General features: G+C 34.8%; 1 protein-coding gene across 3 annotated transcripts in view; it reads right to left on the minus strand.

Moving 5' to 3' along the window:
* Plcb1 (phospholipase C beta 1) overlaps positions 1-21999 on the minus strand; it is a 652247-nt gene that overhangs the window by 431930 nt on the left and 198318 nt on the right. The gene's annotated exons all lie outside the window — the stretch shown is intronic.

The following is a 21999-nucleotide window of genomic DNA, read 5'->3' on the forward strand; positions in this document are numbered from 1 at the left end:
AATCAGGGCAGAATAAAGAGTCTCTACACTCCTCCACAAAATAATCAGGAAAAAGTTGGGAGACTCCTCTCCATATCACATTGACAATAAAATTAAATTAAAGCACAAACTGGTAAACACACACAAAAAAAGCTGGGCTACAGACATGGCTTAAATGGTGTAGTGCTAGTCAAGTGAACAAGCCAAGCTAGCCTGAAGCCTTAAGTTCAACCCACACTAATCACAATAACTCACTTTGTTATCTGATATATTGGATACATTTGTATTTGGTTACTCGAAATTGGACAGGGAAGGGGGGAAAACCAAGTGGGGGTGGGGGGAGGGTAATGGGGACCAAGACATGTGAAAGGTTATCAATGTATGTGAATTAATGCACCTTCTATCTGGCAAATGTCATGTAACCCTTTTATTAATTACAATAAAAAATATTTTTAAAAAATGAAAGTAACATATCCATTTTATTTCACTTTATTCATACAGCAAGACTAATGTCACCTTTTTCTACTATAAAAAGTAGATCTGTTTGTACATATGTATTTCTGAGTCTCCAAGGGTGCTTGCTGTTTAACTCAAAATCTGGGATACAATGTGAACAACAAAGGAAATTATAGATAACCCAGGCTTCACAATGAATGAGCAGGAGCTGTCCTAGTTTTCAATGGCATAGACATTCATATTTCAAAATAGAATGTTCATGAATGAGTTGCTAGGGAATCATTCTCATATGTAGATAGGCTCCAAATGGTATTGAATGTTCATAAGCATGCTTATTATAGGTGTTGAATAAAATGTGACTTCTAAAATGAGTCTAGATGATACCCAAAGGCCTGCAATCCACATCCTATTTTATATCATTTAGATACTTCCTATCCCGTGAAGCCTTGTTCATCTTCTCCCACTGCAGCCTACCACCCCCAAGTCCACTAGCAAAATTAATACCTGTTGTTTCCCGACCCTTATTTTGCATTTTCTTTGCACCACATATAATATTTGATGCTGAATTATAGTATTTTTCGTATTTTCTCTTGCATCCTTATTTCACCTGTAATCATCGGGATTAGCCTTATTCTTCTTTTTACTTCATTTCATATCTAATGTAAGTATTTTCTTGTAGGAAATATGTGTGTGTGAGTGTGACACACACTCACATGTCAGCACTTGCTGGTGTTTGGGCTTAAAGAGTCTGGATGCTGTCTCGTTGCATTTTTTTTTTTATCAAAGATGGCACTCTACCACTTGAATTATAGCTTGCACTTCAGCTTTTTATTCATTAATTGGAGATAAGAGTTCCAATGAATTATGATACTGAGATGTCATCTTCTAGAGTAGCTAGGAGTACAGGTGTGAACCATAGGCACAAGGGTTTCAGTACTTTTATTTAATGACATAGTTTAAGCATTAAGCAGTTAAAATCTGACAAAATGAGAACACATACAAGATTAGTTTGGGCTCACATGAAAATGGAAAAAATTATACCAAGGTGACAAAATGCACAATATGTATTTAAAAATAAAGATGGTATAGATCCCAAATTGTGAAATGAAGAGATAAAAGAGTCATTTTTCACACAGTTTGTATATCCATTTGAACTGAGAAAATCAACTGAAATATATTGCAAAGAGATCCAATGACGTGCCTGGATAAACAAATATATGCCCCCAGTTTTTTTCATCTACTTAATTAAAAGCAATTACAAATATAAATACTCTATTAAGAGCAGCATAAAAGAAATGCATTTTTGAGAAAGGATTTGAATGTCTACAACCTATAAATGAAACATTCTAAACCTGTATAAACTACATACAAATACATGAATAAAAATAAAGATATGCTGCTTACTTGGACAAAAATATTCATTATGTTTAAGACATGAAATGTTACACAAAATATTTAAACTACTAGCATTAAAATTTCTACAGGGCTTTTGTGAGTACATTACAAATTCTGATATACACGTATGAGACATTTAAAAGTGTAAATAAATACTAATGGAGAATGAACTATTCCATCCAAAATTTCATTTGTATTTCAGAATTATAATAATTAGGATACTTTATAACATGTCCTGAAGTACAATGAAAGTTCAGTGTTACCAGTGTAAAGAATAAGAACATGACATGGGAATATAGCATATATTGGAGGAAAAAAATTTTGTTGTTCACTACATTTATGTTTGGGGAAAAGTATGAATAAGAACTTCAATAGTGTATCCTGACTACTAATAAAGATTCCTTTGTCACACTGTAAAATAGATCCAGTTGGCTCAAAGATATAATCAGAAAATTGAGGACTGTAGAGAATAATGAATGCAGTGAAATTGATCAAGATGTATTGTGCTCATAAAATGTGTTCAATTGAAACCTTTTGTATTTAACAATGGTTTTTTTAGTTGAAACCCTTTGTATTTAAGGATGGCTTTTTTAAGTAAAAAGAGAAACAAAAGAAAGGTAAGGACAAGTTAAGGATATAAATGTTGACCAAAAAATTAAGACCATGAAAATTCTGGAAGAAATTGGTTTTCATTATTTTAGATGCAGTGGATTCACTCAACAGCATTTTAAATAATTCATCTATTTAAATTTTAAATTCAAACATGTAAAACTAAAATGGATGAGTTATTTGACTGCAAAATGCAACTCTTAGAAGCAAGAATTAAGATCAAATTAATATTAAAAGCTAGAGGCAATATTTGTAATGCATGAAAGATACCTTTTAGTATAACAACAATAAAGTAATAGGCCAGAAGCAGCAACCTCCTGGAAAATGGATCAATAATATGGCTTGAAAAATAAATGACATGTGATAGAAAGTTCCCACTGAAATTGAATAAGTACAAATTTGAATAATAATTAATAATTTTTATATATCAAATTTATAAATTCCAGAAACCTAAACAAACATCTTTGCAAGAATGGGAACTTACAGTTAATACATAATCCTCTTACAGGATTGGTAAACCTTATTGCTGTGCAGTTTGACAACATATTTTACAATGCAAGACACATAGTAATTAAGACCCAATTGTTTTATTTATAGGAAATGCAATTATGGGCTTACAAAAGGGCTGGACATTGCCATACTATTATGCTCAATGGTATATTTAAGGAATATGTTTCAGAGTACTGTTTGGATCAGAAAAGTAGTGAAAATTACAAAATAAATTAGCAATGACACAATATATAAATTATGGTACATTGAAGAAGGAAAAAAATACTCTCAGTTCCCCAAATTGATGGGATATCTACATATCCATGTGGCACTGTTTCTGAGATATATTAATAAGTTAAAGTAGTGTTTGATGGTATGTCCATGATTGATAACTTTTCTTGAAAATCAAGAGAAAATTATGAATTGTTGCTTTAGGTAAAATAAGAGAATAAGGTCAGGGGAATGCATTCTACAAAAATAATTAGCAGAAATGATTTATTTATGAGTATATACAAGATTTGTTTTATTTTTTAAATTATGGCAAATATATTATACCAGACTGTTACCCAAAAGGATAACTATAATTTCCATCTTCATGTTCCAAAGGTTATAAAAAACAAGAGTGGTTATTATTCTGGTAACCATTGTCAGGAAAAAAAAAGTGTAGAAAGTATACTATAGACAGGCTATAGGCAGTTGCTTCTGCTGGCATTCGTTCTCAGGAAAAAAAAAAAACTTGTTCAAGTTGGAATACATTTTTCTATCAGCTAAGAAGTAAAAGTTGACAGTTGTCACCCTCTGCAGATAAAAATCCAATCAGGAAATGTGACATTTTCACCCACATACCACAGTGGAGGTCTTTCCCTATGCCACCACAGCAGTTGAGGATAGAAGGAAACTTCTGACATTATGCAAGATTTCCATCTCATAAAATTGATAGACTTAAAAAGCACAGGGCAGATGCAGCATTAATCTGCTCCCACATGCTTTATGGCTATTTAAAGGGCCTGTCAACATGAATAATGCACAGGAGTTATTTTTACATAAAATGCACTCCAAAATTGTAGAAGGAACTTGATGATGGCATAGATTTCTAAAAGTCTATAAGACCAACTAACCATAGGTTTTCTTCTCTCATTCTTATTTCCTGGACTGAGTGGTTAAATTTACTAGATAATGTCAATTGCTTAATTAGTAACCATTTTTAAAAAATCATTCCCAACGGCCGGGAGTTTGCCCTAGTGGTAGAGTGCTTGCCTAGCATGCACGAAGACCCAGGTTCGATTCCTTGGTACCACATACATAGAAAAAAGCTGGAAGTGGTGCTGAGGCTCAAGTAGTAGAGCTCTAGCCTTGAGAATGTCCAAGGACAGCGCTCAGGCCCTAAGCCCAAGCCCAAGACTGGCAAAAAAAAAATCATTCCCAGGGATTTTAAAACATGAGATAAAGAAAATGTATTATTAAAAAACTAGTCAATGACATTTTTTCTCCCTCTTCCTCCCACGCCCTCCCATCTATATACAGTATAGAGTCTTAGGGGAAAAAAACACAACTGTAAATGGGGAGTGCTCATTAAGAAAGCATGATATTGAAACTGAAATTAATAGAGTGAATTGATAAAAAAATCAGAGCATGTGATTTTTTTGTTATTTCTGAATAAGAATCAACTTTTCCATTATAAAGCTTGAATTTAAAGGATGATTGTTAGTGCTCACAGGCTGAAATGTGAAAAAGTATAAGCAGTTGAGAAGTGGACTCAGATAATACAAAACATTATAAATGAAAAGGATAGTATGACAAATCGCAGGACAAGGGAGAAATTTTATGAATAGTACAAAGAAAGATTATTCAATAAGTGGCAATATGACAAATGAATACCAATGTTATCAAATACAATTGGCTTTTAAAGCATGGACTTAAAAATTGTGTTGGAAACAAATAATAGCAAAGTTGAAAAATAAAATTGGACCAGAGCATGGTAGAGCATATCTGTTAGTTCCAATTATTCAAATTGTTCTGATTATTCTAAAGGTTCAAGTGTTCAATGCCAGCCCAAGCAATGAAAGCAAGACTTTCTCATCAAAAGAAAATGTGATAGAAAAAAATTGATGTGGGTTAGTATCTCAAATGCATATGATAGAGAATTTGCCTAACATATATGTTTAAGCAACTATAGGGCAAAAATAAATAAAATAGTCATCCAATAATATCAGATTATCACTGCACAATAAAAGGATTAAAACACAAACATAATTGCAGCAGCTACTCAGGAGGCTAAGTTCTGAGGATGGCAATTCGAAGCCAACCTGGGCAAAAAAGTACCCATGAGAATTTTACTCCAATTAACTACTCCAAAACTGGAAATTGCACTGTGGCTCAGAGTGCTGGAGCATTAACCTTGAGCAAAGAGCTCAGAGACAGTACTCAGGCCTCAGTTCATGCACCATGACAGACCAAATATATATATATATATATATATATATGTATATATATATGATTGTTACATGCATATATTGTATGCATTATACATTATATATTGCATGTGTTGTATAAGATATGTATATATAGTATACATGTATATTACATATCTTATACCATATTGCATACATAATGTATAGGCATATATATTTTCACATGGCTCTTAAGCATAGTAAAGAATGATTACTTTCATTTATATAAAGAGACTTGCAAGTCAAAACTATATTAATAACACTTCCCACCAAAATAACAACAAAAAATGCTTTGTAACATCTTTGTGGGTAGGTTGTAGGAGCCTAGGGGATAGTACCTTCTTCATTGCAGAAGGACTGAAAAATGGTAAAAAGAGGGGGGAAAAAAAAGGAAAGCAAAAGCACAGTAAAATTCTATGAAGGAGTTCTAAGCTATACACAAACAATTATAGGAGTTCATCTTGAATGTGGACCTCAGCCTGTGTAGGCATATTATTATCCATTGTTTTCTACATTATAACAATGTATTGGAAGCTACTTTTAGAGGATAGATTAAAAACTCTATAGCACAACCATGAAGTAGTTTGCACTTTTACAGAATAATAAAGAAAATTCTCATGAAATACGAAAACTTTGAAAGCATGTAGATGGCACTATACATTTTCTATAAGGAAGACTGGAGCATTTTATACATATATTGAAAAAAACAAAACTGACATATGAGATTTCTGGGAAAAGATGGACTTTTCATTGCCTCAGAGAAGACAGCTACTGATGTTTTGATCCATTTTTGTTCTTAGTTTTGCAAACAGAAACATCATGAGGTGAGCCAAGAAGAAGGTGAGAATGAAATGAAAGCAATTAGAATATGACATTTGTCATATAGCCCCAATCATATAATTTAATAATACAATAGTATATTATTTTATACCCCAAAGTTAATAAAAATATGGAATGATCATCGCTAACACTCAATATAAATAAGTGAATTTATTTGCATATATGTATTTGTATATATGTAACATATATGATTGGACAAAGGCGCCTCATTGTTATATTTTCACACACACATATAATGTAGTTGGACCAAATCCCTCTCCTCCTTGAGACATATATCCTTTCAGTGAAAACATTCTAGGAAATGAAAACAACTGACAGGAAATGTTGAGTTCTCTCTAGAAGGTAGCTGATGAACAACACCAGTTTTGTTTCTAGAATTATTTCAAATAAACATAACAGAGAAATAAAAATACTAATGTAGTAAGAAAATGGAATAGTCACCATGAGGAACAAAAGTGCCCACACAGAAGATGAGTAATGAGAAAAAATGTTAAGATAACATATTAAACTTGATTTATTTAATCCTACATTAAGATCATAATTAAGGAAATAATACCAGACAATGCTTAATGAAGACAAATATTCACCTGAGAGGTAGTAAGCATTGCAAACATGTAAAAGATATGTTCTAACTATGAGAAATAAATGAGTGATAAGTAGTTAATATATTCAAATAATGGATATTTTGGGTCCTTAAGACTGATAAAGATGAAAAATACCTCAAATTGTGGCCATATCTACCATGTCACCCTAGGTGAAGGAACTGTAAACTATGTCCCAACTCATCCTTGAATAACATTAGACTTATATTCAGTCTTTATGGACTTTTATCTATTTTACCTTCCAAGAAAAGATTTTTTTGTAGTGGTTTCAGACATTGACTGAATTAAAGATGTAATCCCTTCTATCATTCTCATCTCCTTGTTTTCAAACTACTCTTTGGACCAGTTCTCATTTTTGGAGACTGAATCTTTCATAAGGCAATGATTCAAGATTGGTCACTAAAATAACTTAGTTTCGATCTTCTCAGTCATAGTCAAAGGATTTATCCAGTGTCATGGATGTATAATTCTACTCTTCCAATGTAGTGTTTGAATTAATAGTGCATGAACATCTTGCAACATGCAACTAATATCAACTAATGCTATTGAAGAAACCTATTGTGTTTTGTTTTTAATTTGCTAGTCCTTGCACTTAAACTCAAGGATAAAGCTCTACCACTTGAACCACAGCATTACTTCCAGCTTTTTCTAATTATGTGGTACTGAGGAATTGAACCTCACTCTTCCTGCATGCTAGTCAAGCACTCTACCATCAGGCCAAATTCCTGGAACCAAGAAACATATTTTGTTAGGATTAAAAAATATTTTGAAGCAGGGCATCTGTTGCTCATGACTGTCATCCTAGCTACTTAAGAGGCTGAGAGCTCAAGACTAAGGTCTATTCCTATGTCCAATTAAGCGCCAAAACATCCAAAAGTGGAGCTGTGGCTCAAATAGTAGAAAACTAGCCTTATAAAAGAACTCATATAGAGCACTGGCCTTGAGTTTAAGCCTCAGGACTTGCACAGAAAGGAAGGAAGGCAGGAAGGAAGAAAGGAATAAAGGAAAGGAAAGGAAAGGAAAGGAAAGGAAAGGAAAGGAAAGGAAAGGAAAGGAAAGGAAAGGAAGGAAGGAGAAGGGGAAGAGAAGGAAGGTTGTGGAGGAAGGGAGAGAAAGGAGGGAATTTAATTAACCTGGACTCAGCATAGCCTGAAAGTCTGTCTTAAAACGAAAAATACCACACATTATGTATTAGTGGAAATAGGTCATTAACACAGTGCAAAGACCCTCTTGTACTTTCTGTACTCTTCCCACTGCTTTCTTCACATAGATACAAGATTTTAACTACAGAACCTGTTATCTAACATTGTGTTGCCAAGGAAAGAAACAAGTTCAACTTCTAAAGTAATACTTGGTTCAGTTCAATAGATTGTTTTCTGCTACAGAATTGCAGTTTCTCAATTTACAAATCTTGAATTCAGCTTGAATTGCTGGTAAATTAAAAGCAAAACATTCAAGGGACATAATTAAAAGAAGTTTGATGAGTTTTAAGACACTTAGAACATTTCTAAGGATTTCCTTGAAAGATTTTATATCTAACTGGCACTGTTAAGTATCAAGAGAAATATTTACTGAGTAAAGAATCTATTATGATGCACCATATTTTACATACTAGAAGAACAATTTACTTGTTTTTCTAGGAAAGATGAAAAATTCAGGGCTCTAGTTACTTTTACACGGTGCTTTGAATGTTTGACAGTATATTTCAAATATACTATTTGACCTAAGGGCTCAGCTCGAACCATGAAAATTTGAGCAAGTAACCATAAAATTGAAAATAGAGTGCAGTTTGATATTACTTACACAATTTAACTTTGTTAACAAACTTTCCAAAAGTTCTATCAAACACTGATGCATGAAATATCCCAGTTAGTTTTACATTGGCTCCTCTTTTTCAGTAGTAATTTTAAAGCATTAATTTGACAGTATTATTGACTTTAAAATTTTGTAACTATACAATTCAATTTTCCTTATTCAGAGTTTTCACATCCATTAATATATTGTAGGACAGAGCCAATCTGAGGTTTGAAATAATTTTATTAAATTTTCATCTGATATTTATAATATAGTAAGCATACACAGATCACACCTTGTAAACGCTACTCAGTCTTCAAACACCGATGTACGATAATGGCTAATACAGAAGCATGTATCAAAAATTATAAAATAAATCTCTCATTAGCTTCTGTTTTAGACAGTAGAGATGTGGCAAGAATAATCAAGTCAATACTTGCTTGATTTCCCAAATTATTTACATGTGTCAGAACCCATGAAATTACAGTACTATCAAGATGAAAGCAAATACAACTCATGCCAAATGCAGAATGACTTGCATATTTAATTTCAACTGAAGATAGTGAGATTTAATTTTTTTCTTTCACATACTTAAAAAATTACAGTAAGCAAACAATATGAACTAGGTATCACAAGTCCTGAAATATTCAAGTAAGGGAATATTTAATATGAAGATAAAAACATTACTTTATCATTTTTGAAGCATGAATAATGAGCAAACATTTTTCCCTTAAAATCAAGATGTCATTAAAAGTGTAATTTCTGCCAAAGAATAAAATCCTACATTATATAGATGAAAAAAACTCAGATGTCTAAGGGAGGAGGTTTGATAGGACAACTGATTCTAAAGAGTCTATTTTGTGGTGATAATAATAATAATAATAGGAGACTATTCAATATTCACACCTCTTATTCTCAGGATAACCAGGACTACCACCTATGAATCCAAAGTTGGGAATTTTTATGTTGGCCTAGAATACAACACCCTTGCAAAGAAGTAGTTTTTATTAGTTTCATGCTAGAGGAAAGGAAATCAAGATGAAGAAATTACTTGATTTGACCAGGGCCACAAAGGAATACTGGCAGAGACTCTTATCTACTAACAAAGATTATCGAGTGCAAGTATTTTTAGTCCATTTTAAATTTGAAATTGGCAATTATTACATAAAGTTAATGTTAGGTTTTTGAACAATTGAGGTTTTAGTGCAAATTGCAAAATCAGTTACCTGTGTTCACATTCAGGAAAAGGAAACCACCGTGAAAGAATTCTTTCATCCATTAAAATAGCTATTTGTGTGCCAGGTATCACATTCAAACAGTATAAGGTATGATTCTATATTTTCTATGGTTGTGTTAGTTGGACTTTTTCGGCACCATGAAAAATACTTGAGAGGAACAAAAAAACCTTAGAGGGGTGAAATATTTATTTTGGTTTTTAGTTTCAGAAGTTTCAATCTAGGTACCATATCCCAGAGTGGATGGTAGATCCATGGCTTTGAGTCTGAGGCAGGCTTAAGGGCTAACGTGATAGAGGCTGCTCATCAACAAGTTACCAGAAAGCCAGAGACAGACAGAAAGATGCTCCGGACAGGATAAAGTCCTCAAGGAACCTCTCCCCAACCTAATTTTTCCAATAAGGCCCTGTCTCAAAGTTTCCATCCTCTCTCTGCCATGTTATTAAATTATGAATCCCTCAGTAGACTGATCCAAGCAGAAACCATGTGATCAAATTATTTTCTCTCAAGCCCCCCTTTCACCACTGCTTATTCCATCTCTTTTATTTAGTGAAAAGAGCAGCCAGTATCTCAAAAGATTGGTATGACTCCTCCAATTCATTCTATCAGCTGATGAAAATATTCATTCTACCATGCCAAATGAAAACTCAATGTCAGTCTATCTGCACTGCTGCAGCAAAATATACAAGTCTCAGAGATATAGGAATATTATTAAGTTATTTTTTTATACTTCTACAGAGTAAGAAATTCAAGATTAAACCAGGGTCAAAATCACATGGGGTCTGCTCTATTTCAAAATTGTGTCTTGAACACTCTTCTGAACATCATGGAAGGTGGAAAGGTAAATCAGCCAGAATTTTTTGCGAAGCCTTTTTATTTAATTTGGAAAATAAAGGCCTTAACCCAATATAAGTGAGCCACACAATCAACTCACAAATGCACTTTTTAATAACATGTCATATGTAGTCAAGTTTCATCATTGATTTTTAGAAGTGACACAGCATTCGAACCATAGCACCAGCATTACCTGAAAAAAAAATCTAGCCAGGCTTATGCACTGTAATCCTACCTACTCAGGAGGCTGAGATCTGAGGATAGCAGTTCAAAGCCAGCCAGGGAAATAAAAAGTCTGTGAGACTCTTACCTCCAATTAATCACAGAAACTGGAAGTGGCACTGTGGCTCAAGTGGGTAGGGTAGAAGCCTTGAGCTGAGCAGCTCACGGACAGCCCCCAGGCCCAGAGTTCAAGTCCCACAACTGACAAAAAAATCTAGCAGTATTCAGTCTACCATGATTGGAAAGGAATGATAAGGATAGCATCCCATAGTTTCAGGAAATATTTCCATTTTAAACTTTTTCCTCAGTCAAACCGTACATCAAATTACATCTGAGTATTTCCATTTTTGGCTGTGTGTCAAGGGGCTTGCCAAATAGCATTCAAACCTAATCTCCAAAGTGGTGGCAGTTTAAGTAATATATATGCATATATTCACTTAGGTCTCACTGAGGGCTAGGAAAAATAGAATGCAAAGTGTACTTAAAGCAGGTAGAAAGACAACTAGTTATGAGTGGACTTTAATGTCAAAAATGTGTTTTATTACCAACCATCATTCAATGTTTCAGATGACTCCATCCAGCATGTATGTATCATTCACAGAGAAATGAATGCATGTTCCTCTACACTCTAGCTAATCTGTGCACTGGGGTTTGAATCTGGATCTGTTTGACCCCAAATTTTGTTACTCCATTTCAAAATAGTGCTTTGCATTTTGCTTCAATGGCTGCTTGGTGCAGAAAAAAATACCAATATGTTCTTAACTGCAAGAAATTTACTCTAACATCATTTTGATTGTTGGGAAAATCTTTTAAATGTGGACAAATTGAGACAGCTTTCTAAATAAGAACTGTAAGTCCTAGTGTAAAGAGTACCATAAGAGTTCTCTGGGGGGCAAGTATTCAATGCAAAGATAAATAAAATTCACATGTATCTTTATACATAACACAAAAAGTAAAATTTTAAAGTCAAGTTAAATACTAGAGCTACAAAAAGTATACATTTCTCAGTAATGTAATTCACAGTCGTGCATGGAATTATAGTACAAACAGGTGAAGGATGCAGTTTTAATATGCTTTTTCTTATTACACTATATCCCAAAGCATGAGTTACACATTTTTTTATTTAGTAAAATGCATTCACAATTACAGCTAAAATGTATTAAAAACTTGCAATCAAGTGAGTGTTCTACTCATTCTTTTCCATATTTTTATTGACTCCTTGGGCCCTGACAGTAAGCATATGAGATAGACAGAGAGATTATTTGAAATGAAGAAACTATGTCTAATGATGTAAAATAACTTGTGTTGTACAGCTTCTAATGGGCTACGAGGCTTTGTGTCTAACCCAAGGGCCTATGCCATTTATGAATACACTTTATGAGACACTTACTATGCACAACGACACAGCTGCGTCCTAGGATTACAAAAGCAAGTGCTAGTGGATAATAAAATAAACAGGATATTCTGCAATAAAAGCCCCTCAAAGAAGCAATACATATATATACACACATATACATGTATACACACACATATATATATATATGTCTAAAATAGTTCTGATTACAAAGCTTTATTCAATTTGACAATCTTATTGATTTCTTTTCTTCTCTCTCCCTCTTTTTTTTTCTTTTATTTTTATTTATTTATTTTTTTGTGGGGGGTCATGGGGCTTGAACTTGGCCTGGGTGCTGTTCCTGAGCTCTTCAGCTCAAGGCTACTGCCTTACCCTTGAGCCAAGCCTCACTTTCATTTTTTAGAGGTTAACTGGAGATAAGAGTCTCAGATCCTTTTGTTCCCTGGCTGGCTTTGAACCTTGATCCTCAGATCTCAGCCTCCTGAGTACCTAGGATTACAGGTGTGACCACCCCCCACACACTTACTCAGCTAATCTTATTGATTTCTATGAAGAAAAATATTCAGTTATCATTATCATATCAACAGTGAATACATCTCATAATGCTACTTATGAAGAAGTAAATCACAAACTTGGTTTTTAACTTTCAGGAGACAATATTATTATGTCTGAATTATATCCTCTTGAAATTCATATATTTAAATCTTATCCCTACTGTCCTAAAATGTCTTGTTTGGGAAGAATAAGTTTCTAAAGGGGACATTAAGGTAAAATCAGGCCATTGGAGTGAGACATAAGCCAATATGACCCTACCTTATCAGAATAGCTCTGTCAGAGCCATCAGAAGAGAAAAAAATGTCTTAGTATCTTTTTCTTTAGTGTAGTAGTCAGCTGTAAAGAAGGTTAGAACAACCAATATTTTCCTTGACAAGTAAAAAAAATGAAAAGTGGCAGAATTTGCATTGCCTTTATGAACAGAATTCTTACCTGTAAAAAGAGAAACTATCTATTTAAGCGCATACTCTTTTTATGGTGAGTAATGGTTTCAAACTTGGCTGCACACGAGAACCTCATGGGAGCATTAAAGAAAATATGGTGCCAGGGCCCCATGGCAGACATTTTAATTTAATTGATCCAAGTGTGGACTGGACAAGATTCTAAAAGCTCCCCAAGTGTTTCTCAATTGCCTTTAACATTAGAACCAAAATGGAAAGCCCTAGCTTAGGAAATAGAGCCCTATAAAATTAGTTTAGGATATTCACCTCAGAGAAATCCACAAGGTGGCGTATTTTTTGCATAGGAAGAATTCAATCGCAGAAATACCTTCCAAAATGCGACTCTTGCACCATGGAATGTAGACTGTGTTGCATCTCGATCGAAATGATTGAAATAGAAGCTATGATAAGATTAGCTACAACATCTTGAGAAGACATGAGGTGTAGAGTGAATTCAGATTTCTAATCCAGTCTTCAAAACCAAAATGGACCCACCTGGGTCCTAAAGAATATGGCTTTGGCTGCCATGTTGAGTTCCTATCATGACCTCTTTGAAGAATTGAGGCCTCTTTCTTACCTAACCTCCACAACCTTTCAAAATCCTGTTAAACTCTTAGGCAGGAGGCTTCTACAACAGATACAAGCTGTTTTAGAAAAAACAGAATCGTTTCATCGATTCATCCACACACATTTTTAGTTTACTATGTTTTATAAAACTGGTATGCACATATGAACATATAGAGTAATATAAGCATTATTCAATTTAACTGTTGATAAAAGAAATATCACCTTCTTCTCAAATATGAAAAAAGGTACTAATCTCTCAGAAAATCCTTAACATATATGAGCTAGCTTTTTAGAAAACAGGATGAAGCTTTTGGCCATCTGAGAGTATGTTCTATACCTAAATGGTAGTTTAAAAAAGCTTTCCTGTTCAATATTGAATGACAACAAGATAAGGGGTAGGCAGAAAGGCTGAAAAATTTCAGTGCAAAAATCTACCAAGGGAGCTATTACTCACATCCCCTTCCTGCGCCCCTATAATCCTGATATTTCTGCTACCAAATCTCTGACTAGTTATATAAAGGTTTTGTTTCCAAGGAAACCACTGACATCGATGGAATTTAATGAACATTAAAATAGGAACTATGCCATATAATTTACATTTGAAGATAAATGTGAATAGCTGTCACAATACTCACAGACTCCCAAACACACATATTTACACATACAGAGCTATATATACACAGTAATTTTTGTGAGTTTTTAACCCTATTTTTTTCTATTTACTAAAGATATAAATAGAAGAATCTTTGGAACTGGAACACCAAAAACCTAACACTTGTTTTTAAATGGTATTGCAACATGGGAGGCAAATTAAGAAATTGTTAAAGGCAGGAATACGGGCCAAAGGTTGGTCAAGTTAGCAATCAGGTGATAAAGGGAAGAAGAAAATAAAACTTACATTTTGTTGAGTAAAGTGTTCTTTTCTAATCCTCATCAATTGAAAGCAAGTTTTACACTGGTGGTTTCACACAATGGTAAATCCATACCACATCACCAGTATAGCTTATGATCAGCAAAGGAGGATAATAAATATAACACTCCCTGCAACTCCAGGCCTCACAGATGATTCATCAAAACCATTGTTTGTATAACATCCAAATAACAGCTCCTTATGAGATTTATATATTGACATCTACAATTTATGATGAGTTCTCTCAGATTCAACAGCCCTTAAATAAAACGTTTGTTTTGAACATTAGTTAGGAATTCTCATGGTACAGGAAGACAGCTTCCAAGTGCATGCACGCCCAATGATATTTTCAGAAAAATTAGAAATATCTAAAAGGGAAGTTTCAGGAATAAAACAAAGGCCCAAAGGAAATTTACCACTTGACCCGAATACATCATTTATTCCCTCTTTCCCAAACCATGTTTTCAGAGCCTAAAGAGCTCTTCTGTCTTCTGTTTTCTGTCTGGCTGTTCCACTTTTTATTGTGCTAAAGTATAAACAGCATAATATTTACCATAGTCAATGTAAAGTTCAATAGCATTAAGTGGATTCTCACTGTGATACCACCATCACATCTGTAAGAAAATTCTCATCTTCTTGAACTAAATCTCTGTGTCTCTTAAACCACAAACCTCCCCTTTCTCCCCTCCTCGTCACTCTGGTAACTACCATTATACTTTATGAATTTGACTATTAAATGTAGCTCACATGTTAATGGATTCATAATATATTTGTCCTTTGATACCTGGCTATTTCACTTACTATAAGTCTGTAGGGGCTATTTGTACCATTCACTTTTTAAATAGAAACTACACTTCAGATTTCCATCCGTCAATGGACATTAGAGTACCTCTATCTGTTTTCATTCCTACTTCCAAGTCACTGGATATGTACCATTAGCAGTCTCTTTTGCTCATACTCATAAACTCAGCCTAGTCATCGGCCAGACTTTATAAGAGCTCAGATCTTCTCATTTCTCTGATCAGAACTTTCACTGTCTTCTTACCTTCATTCTTTTTTAACATGGTTTTATTTTTTGTTGTTGTTTGGTTTTATTTTTCATTTTTCATTTTCTGTGCAGTTCCTGGGCTTGAATTCACATTCTGGGCACTGTCCCTAAGTTTTTGTTTTTATTTTTCTTTATAAAGGCTTGGATTCTACCACGGAGCTATATTCTTCCTGGTTTTTGTTGTTGTAACTGGAGAATTTTATGCTCAGCTTGGCTTCAAACTGTGATCCTCAGATCTCCGTATCTTGAGTAGCTAAGATTACAGGCTTGAGCTACTGGTGCCCAGGTCAGCGGTAATTATTCCTTTTAAAGGCTAAGGAAAAGTCAAAATGATTAGCATGGCCAATGTGGTCTTGCCTGTACTGTAGCTGCAAAGCTATGTAGAAGTACCTACAATATATAATCCCATCTCAGGAACTTTACCTTCTTTCTGCAATATTCTTCCTAGGCCATTCCACCATTCATGTCTGTTTTTGTGAGAATATACCTTCCAAGAATTTATTCTATTATCCTCTGTCCAATAGTAAGTCCATCCATCACTCATGGTCTATGGTCGCCCATCCTGTCTTTCTGCTTTCAGTAGGAATTCTCTGTTGCTGATATCCTATACTGTGATGTGCATGAGTTTGTGCAGAGGGTACAAGTTGTGGTGTGCTGGGCTGTGCAGCGCTCCACTCACTAAGAAATATCCTCTTGGCTACATGAACCATACAAGGATGGAAGTCATTATGTGCAAACACAACAAACTGGGTGTGGTGTGTGTGTGGGGGGGGGGTGGGTGTGTGTGTGTGAGAGAGAGAGAGAAAGAGAGAGAGAGAGAGAGAGAGAGAGAGAGAGAGAGAGAGAGAGAGAGAGAGAGAGAGAGAGAGAGAGAGAGAGAGAATGGAGGTGTGGTCATGTGATAGAGCTCCAGTTTGAGCGAAATCTAAGCTGGAGTTTTATCACATAAACCATAGCTCCATTCTCAGCTTTTTGAAGGTTGATTGAAGAAAAAAAATCTTAGGGCCACTGTTGCTCAGGCTGGTTTTGCACCAAGATCCTCCGATGTCAGCTACATGAGCCACTGGTGCCCTGCATATCAGAGATTTCCCAGAGAATAGAACAGTATGTGAAAGGAATTGTCACTTGTCATAAATGATGAATTTAGAATGTCATGACTTTCAGTGTAGGGTTAATAAAGCAAAGCCTAATAAATTTTTCCTATTTTTTTTTGCCAGTCCTGGGCGTGAGCGCAGGGCCTGAGCACTGTCCTTGGACTTTCTCAAGGCTAGAGCTCTACCACTTGAGCCTCAGCACCACTTCTGGCTTTTTTTATCTATGTATATGGTACCGAGGAATCGAACCCGGGTCTTCATGCATGGTAGGCAAGCACTTTAACCACTAGGCCAAACTCCCGGCCCGCCTAATAAAGTTTTAAAGTTTAGTTTTATCTAACCTTCTGGCATTTTGGTGATGCTATATGCCAGATAGTATCTAATTATTGACCTATATATTCATAAGGCAGTATACTGAAATTAACATTACATATGGTATTAAATAAACTGGCAATTATCTGTAGAAAGATCTGACGGACAGGTAGCATGTGAAATGGTTTTCTTTACATCTATAAAAGCACTTACAAGTAAACATTAGAAATACTTTGCATTAATATTGTTGTTTGCATGTACTATTGAATGTTAGCATGGGTATTTATTTAGTTGTGCACTGAAGTTGGAAGATGATTGCTTACTATGATGTTCCTTGAAGAGTCTAAAAGAAACCACATACAAAGTGTATCTTTAGCCTTCCTTACTGTTTCTTTCAGTAGGTTCTTATGTTGATGAGAGTACAATCTGATTTTCTTAATAGTGCATCTGATTTGCCATGACTACATTAAGTTCTAAGCTATATCAACTTGTTCTATATAAGATTTACAGTCCATAAAAGAGAGAGTGGGCTTGGTTTACTCCTCAATTTAAAACTTGGAATTAAGGGCTAAAGCAAATCATACACCTAAAACCATACATACATACTGCAACCCCCATCTCATAAATGAGGAAGTAAAGGCCTAAGCACATGGCACAGTTTCTTGAAGTAAGCTAATAGCAGAGCTGGTATACTAACTTTGATTTCCACTTTCCTAGTCAATCTCATCTGTGAAAACATCTGAAGGCTCAGTACACTCTAAAAATCCTGGAGAAAAATTACATTCAAGCAACATCTTCCTTTTTATTTTTTGTTAGTTGTGGGGCTTGAATTCAGGATCCTGAGTTCAATACCCAAATCTGTCTGTGTTCAAGGCTAACACTCTACCAGTTGAGCCACGGTGCTATTTTGAGTTTTTGAGTGGTTAATTGGAGTTAAGAGTCTCATAGAGACTTTTCTGCCTGGGCTAGTTTCTAACTGTGATCCTCAGAGCTCAGACTCCTAAGTAGATAGGATTGCAAGCATGAACCTTGGGTTCCTGGTTTCAGGTAGCATCTTTAAAACCTTTCTTCAATAGCATTCAGTAATAACTACACTTTTGGAGCATACATTCATGTATAGGGACATGTTTCAGAAAACAATTTACTCTACACAAAAGCCTGACAATTTTAATTCAAGTCGGTTTCATTTTATTAATGTTCAACATGAGCTTTTAAATTAATACATTGAGCTAAGAACTAACTAATAGAGCCAAAGCCACAGAGACACTTTTTTAAGAAGCAAAGAGCAATCTGAAAGACAATTCCAAAGTACAGGAGTGTAACAGAGGCAAGAGGTTAAAATAGGCACCTTGCCTTTCCAGGCACTTCATAAACGTAGGAAAGGATGGAATGAGACAATCCAGAAAGGAAACATAAATAAATTTTACATTTCAAAGGATAAGTTACATTTTTTTCTTCTGGAGTTTACATTTATTTATCAAAGAAAAAAAACATCTCCCAGTCTCTTGGATGAGAAATTTTATAACCAGTAGCCTCAACAAATTCTAAACATGGGACAGCAGATTTGGAATTGCATGTGTTATGTCAAGAGTCGACATTTAGAATCATTAACAGGGCAGTACATGGAAGCTTTTCCCATTTCCTACCAATGCCATTTCAAATCACAGCAGGCTCAGAAAACAGTTCATTTTCAAGTAGATGTTGAATTTTTATGTAACGAGATGCTGTGAAAAACAAAAATAATATGAATACTCAGGAAAAAACATTTGCAGGGTGCCTGGGTGTTTTGATAAATATCGACTCTACAAATATTTTCCCCTGCTTTGTGGTAGTCTAGACGCTTTCACAAAAAGTCTTGCACTCAGTATGTCCTTCTGTTACACTGCCTGCTCATCCTGAGCTGCCAAGCTTTCCTTCCTCTCTCTACATGGATACCTTCAAGCTTTTAGTCTATATTTGTGTGTATATATATATATATATATATTTGAGATAGAATCTGGTTGTCTAGAACCTGATGGCTCCCAATCTTCCAGCACAAGTTTCCTAAGGACTGCGATTACAGGTGTCATGTACTATACCAAGCTTTTCCACTGGAAATTTTGTACTTTATTCCAAAGTCTTAGTGCTTTCCTAGCTAGACACCTTCCTGTACTCCACATATCTTCTTAAACTAGGTATCTTGCTGTAATCATTCTAGAAGACCAGGGGACAACATGTTTCTCAGTCCATACCCTGTTAGGACTGCTGTGAAGGGGCTAAGTCAAGGGCATCCAAGAGATGTGCAGAGGGCAATCTCAGAAGGAGATCTGAGGCTGGAAAATGGACTGGATCTAGAACAATCCATGCAAGTCTGGTGAAGAAAAGTAGTGCTTAAGAGTGGGGGTGACATTAATGGAGCAGCCAAATAAGACTGAACCCATCACTGGTACTATAAATTGTAAAACATTCCAAACCTTTAAATAAATTATGCTTTTTTATTTATTCCATTAGAGGTGAAATTTCCTTTGTTAAAGATTTTTACACTGATATTCCTATCAGTTTCTTTCTTTTTTCCTGTGGCTCCATGTAAGCTAGGACCTCCGTCCCCTCCATCTTGATGTCAAAAACTTTTCCAAGTTAAGACAATGAATGAGGAGATGACTCTGTGATTCACTTGGTAAACCATCATCCTTCAGTGAAAACTAAGGGAGAGCACCCAGGCTATCAGTTCAAGCCTCAGCACCAGTACAAACATAAAAGAAAAAAAGAAAAGGCAGAAAGGGAAGGAGGGGGGAAAGGAGGGAAGGAGGGAAGACAGAAAAGAAAACTGACCTTCTATACATCTGATTTGATATTTTTCAATAATAGCAGCAAAAAAAAGTAGGAGATTAAAGTAGTTCAGAGGTAGAGTGCTTGCCCAAAGTATGTAAAGGTCTTAGGTTCTATCAACACCACAAAGAAATAATTTGATCGTATCAAGAAGAATGGCTAATATTCAGTGAGTGCTCATTAATTGTCAGCATGAAGTAAAGAAACAGTGGTCCAAGTTCAGTACTTTGATGATGCCTGTGTTCTGTCTGTATTAATTAGATTCATGAAGCACCAGAATCTTTGGAGGTAGAAAAGTGGTAATAGTATTTCTTTTAAAAAGTTTCCCAGGTAATTTAACAAGCAGTTAAATTTGAGAATTCTCTTGCTAAAGGTTCACTAATGAAGCATTTCATTGACTTATGACAGTATTCAGGTCAAACACTTATTATTATCCTCCTCGAATCTAAGAGGAAAGAGTCAGGCTAGGAAGGCCACATAGGTAAGATCAAACAAAAATAACTTTGAATATATTAAAGTAGAATGAAGCTTTAGAAACCAGTAAGGAACAGGAAGCAGTGGGGTGGGGTGGAGAAGAAAGCCAAGAGGAACATTTATCCACAGAGAAAACAACTGGTTCTCTGTGAACAAAACAACAAAGCCAAAGTGTTCCAAGAGTTAAAAAAAAATTGTTCTCAAGAGAAGTATTTTAGTGTCTAATAGTAGCTTATCAGCTGAACAGAGCACAGGTGCTACTCGTGTTCATTTATGAACATTCAATAGATATTTATCAAACCGCATCCATCAATGCAGCACAAGTGATAAGCTAACTGTGAACGGCAGAAAAGAGACAGACGCTAGCCAGGAACTCTTCTGTGACGATAGAATTAACTTTGATTCCCAATGCTTCGGACACAGCAGGTTTTGACATAGTGCAGACAATTGTCTTTAGTCAATATTGATGCTGAAATTTTATGGGAAGCCAATAAAGAGAGGCTCAGAGACAAGTTTCAAAGCTACCGTATACATGTGTTGTTGATCTTGGAAGTACCAGGCTTATCTGAAATATGGCTGAAATGTTTTGGGGAAAAGAAAAAAATAAAAGCGTCTTTCCTTCACTAAAATCTACATGACTTTGAACAATAGATGAACTATTAATTATGAAATTTTTGATTCAAAACTAAAAGATCAGAAGATTCCCTGTTCCTAGGAGATCTTGTAAATAATGATGTTTCCCTTGAAACATTTACAGAAGCCTTCTTGGAAAACAGTTCTAATATTTTCTTTATGTAAATATTTGTATTTATGACATTTCATTATAGATCATTTTAAGAACTTCAACCAAATCCCTGCATCTGCGTGTTTGCCATATTCTAGAACCTACTGTTGCAGAACCTATCTGCTGCTTTTGTTGTATCTCCAAACAATACATCATTCCAAATGATTTTTTTCCTAGATCTTTTGGATGTCAAAAGAACTGTTTTGACTTTCCGTGGATAAAATAAAACTCTGCAAGAAGACTCCCATCAATTCTGGAAAGGATTGAACTCGCACACGAAGTAGTCCTGTTTTTTAGTAATTCCATTTATGTTGAAAGTGAACTATTTGAAGTACTACAATTTCAATACAACAACTTAATTTTGAATTCATTTATGATGAAGTAATTCACAATAAATAATTGAACTTAGATGGCAAGCCAACACATCCTCCTCTTGTTGCATCCTACCTAATTATCTGATAATACAAATTTAAACATATATTTTTTGGATGTAATACTTAAAAAATAAACTGTAAGCATTTCTTTGAATATCTCCTTCAGGATGTTTTTGTAAAGGAGAGCAATTTTTTCCACAGTATGGTGTTTGTCACTAATAACATTTACAGACCTAATACCTTAGTATCTAATGGCTTCTGGGTGAGTCATTTTAGTTGTAGAGCATTTGACCCATATAAAATCTCTATTCATCATATCTAATGGTTAGTTTGTGTATGCATGCTTATGAGGACCAATGACACATTTCCAATAA

The sequence above is a fragment of the Megascapheus bottae genome, chromosome 18, assembly GCF_031878675.1.
Source record: "Megascapheus bottae isolate mThoBot1 chromosome 18, mThoBot2.hap1, whole genome shotgun sequence".
NCBI lineage: Eukaryota > Metazoa > Chordata > Mammalia > Rodentia > Geomyidae > Megascapheus > Megascapheus bottae.